At 48.7% G+C, this 2,724-nt stretch overlaps 1 long non-coding RNA gene across 1 annotated transcript in view; it reads right to left on the reverse strand.

The window, feature by feature from the left end:
* The window catches only part of LOC109287824, a 19,057-nt gene that overhangs the window by 6,309 nt on the left and 10,024 nt on the right, over positions 1 to 2,724 (reverse strand). Inside the window, exon 2 of the long non-coding RNA XR_002094967.1 lies at positions 250 to 253. This is a non-coding gene — a long non-coding RNA (uncharacterized LOC109287824). The remainder of the gene's footprint in view (positions 1 to 249; positions 254 to 2,724) is intronic.

The raw sequence follows: 2,724 nt of genomic DNA on the forward strand, positions 1-2,724 counted from the left end.
GGAGTATTTTTGCAGGAAGTGCATACAGTTCAAATTCTAGCAAGTCATGCTCTGCTCAAATAATGACGTTAAATACTTTTGAACATCAGTTTGTCCATCTCTTGTCTTTGGTTTTTCTCTGCTGGTGTCACTAAAATAATTACTTTTTAAAATAAGGATTACCATGGAGTGCTGTAAAAGTCTCCTATCAGCATCAGAAACAGCTCTTTGATCCTCATCAGTGAGCTCCACAATGCAAAGTAATTATACTTTCCTTTTTATGTGGGAGAATTCATTTCAGTAGAGGTGTTCAAAGTTTAGAAGACCCGACTTCAGAGTTTTAATTAATGACTTTTGTATTTGGCTCCCTGCTTCCATTTGCAGAAGTGCTGGATGACAGACTCTTGATTTCTCTTGCTGTGCCAGGGTATCACTGAATGAATGCTCCTATTTGCATTTGCAAGAAGAAAGCCTTAAAAGAATATCTGCCAATATTGTATTTCCAGGGTAGGCAGCCGTCCTGCCATGACTGGAACTAGGACTTTTAGAGACCCTGTGTTTTGCGCCAGCATGGGGCTCCAGCCATACTTCAGATGCCATAGGGGACCCAAGCATTTGGGGCCCTGAGGAAATGGAGCTGTGACCTTCATTGTGGAAGCAGGGATGTGATGCACCACTCCAACCTCTCTGGATCTGAATGTGTCTCATACTATGTCAGGCTGCTTTAGATTCCCTAGCCCAAATGACTGGTTACCCATTGCAGCTGGGACAACTTCAGCATGATTCTTGAGGAAGGCTCAGGCTTGTACCTCTGGACCTGCAGCACCCACAGTGAGCTAACTAAAGAAACCTGCATGTGCTCATTAACTCGGGGTATGGATACACAGACAAACTACTGGGAGAGAGTGAGGGCAGGGCTTCATAGTATCACTTGCTCTGTGATAACTGATGTTCTGCATGATCTTTCCCTGTGGCACAGGAAAGCTAAACTCTGGTAGCTTAGCCCCCTCTGAAGGAGCGGTAGGATCCCACTTGTGTGGTATGCCCAAGTGGCTTTTTTATTTTAATGGCATATACAGGTTCCCCTCGCTTTAAGCTGTACATGCGTTCCTGGAAAACGGTGCATAACTTGAGTTTGTGTAAAGGGAACCCACTTTACAATATAACAAATAGGGATATGTTCCAAGACCTCAACTGTAATGACCCGCAGACTCATTTCTACCACTTTTACAAGACAATTTTGGTACTTGCCAACAGCAGACAGTACACACAAGCACAGGACACTGTCATAATGGGGATGGCAATTACAGAAACACATGTCGCAGACAACAAGCGGAGAGCACAGATCTACACAGGAGACTATAATTTGGTGCATATCACTTATGGTTGACTGATGCCTCCTGAGTCTGGGGGGGCACCCACAGAAGCTGGCAAAGACATTGGTGTCGGGGACAGTGCTGGCGAGCACCCACAGAAGCTGCCAGCAGTGTTGGTGGCAGGGACAGGGCTGGTGACCACCCACAGAAGCATGTGGCAGCAGGGATGGGGTTGGTGACCAACTGCAGAAGCTGGCGTCAGCATCGGTGGCAGGGATGGAGCTGGTGACCACCCACAGAAGCCAGTGGCGGGGACAGCCCGGGGGAGGGGGCAAGTGCCCCCCCACCAGTGGTCTATGGCACCACTCCCACAATGCACTGCATAAAGCAGCTGACTGTGGGCTTCCACCACAACAATTGAATAAGGGTGAATTCATAGATTCATAGATTCATAGATTAAGGGTCGGAAGGGACCTAGTAGATCTTCTAGCCCGACCCCCCGCCAGGGCGGGAGAACAACAAAAAACCCCAAAAAGAGAAACGGGACTCAAATGAGTCCAGCCAGGTAGGCATCCAGCCTCTTCTTAAAGACCCCCAGGGTAGGGGCCAGCACCACTTCCCTTGGAAGTTGGTTCCAGCTCCTAGCCGCCCTAACCGTGAAGTAGTTTTTGCGGATGTCCAATCTATACCTCCTCTCCATCAGCTTGTGCCCATTACTCCTTGTTATGCCAGCGGGCGCTAGGGGAAACAGCGTCTCCCCCAAACCCTTCTGGTCCCCCCTAGTGAGTCTATAGACAGTCACCAGGTCCCCCCTTAGCCTTCTCTTGTGGAGGCTGAATAGGTTCAGGTCCCGCAGTCTCTCACTGTAGAGTCTGCCCTGTTGTCCCCGGATCATGCGGGTGGCCCTCCTCTGGACCCTCTCCATATTGTCCACATCCCTCTTGAAATGGGGCGCACAGAACTGGACACAATACTCCAGCTGTGGCCTGACCAGCGTCGCGTAGAGGGGGAGGATCACCTCCTTGGCTCTACTCGAGATGCACCTGTGGATGCATGACAAGGTCCGGTTAGCCCTGCCAACCATGACCTCGAATTTACCTTGTATATAACGAATTTTTGGTATAAAAAGTGTCATCGCATAAGAGTGAATTCACACATACAGAACCCATGTAAAGCATGGGGAACATGTATTTAGTTTATTTGGCAAAGCCAGTGACTCAGTGATGAGCCAAAACATTTCTGCAAACTGGCAAGGTGACACCTGCAGCATAGCTTGTAAAGCCCCTACAGGTTGTGCAGTGGCATACTGAATCTTGAGACAGAGGAAAATAACTGCATCAGAATGGAAACTATAGGCCAGTCAGTCTTACCTCGATCCTGGGTAAGCTTTTTGAGAGAATTATCCTGGCACATGTCCATGAGGGGCCAG

Source organism: Gavialis gangeticus, unplaced genomic scaffold, assembly GCF_001723915.1.
Source record: "Gavialis gangeticus isolate Ggan-Ray unplaced genomic scaffold, GavGan_comp1, whole genome shotgun sequence".
NCBI lineage: Eukaryota > Metazoa > Chordata > Crocodylia > Gavialidae > Gavialis > Gavialis gangeticus.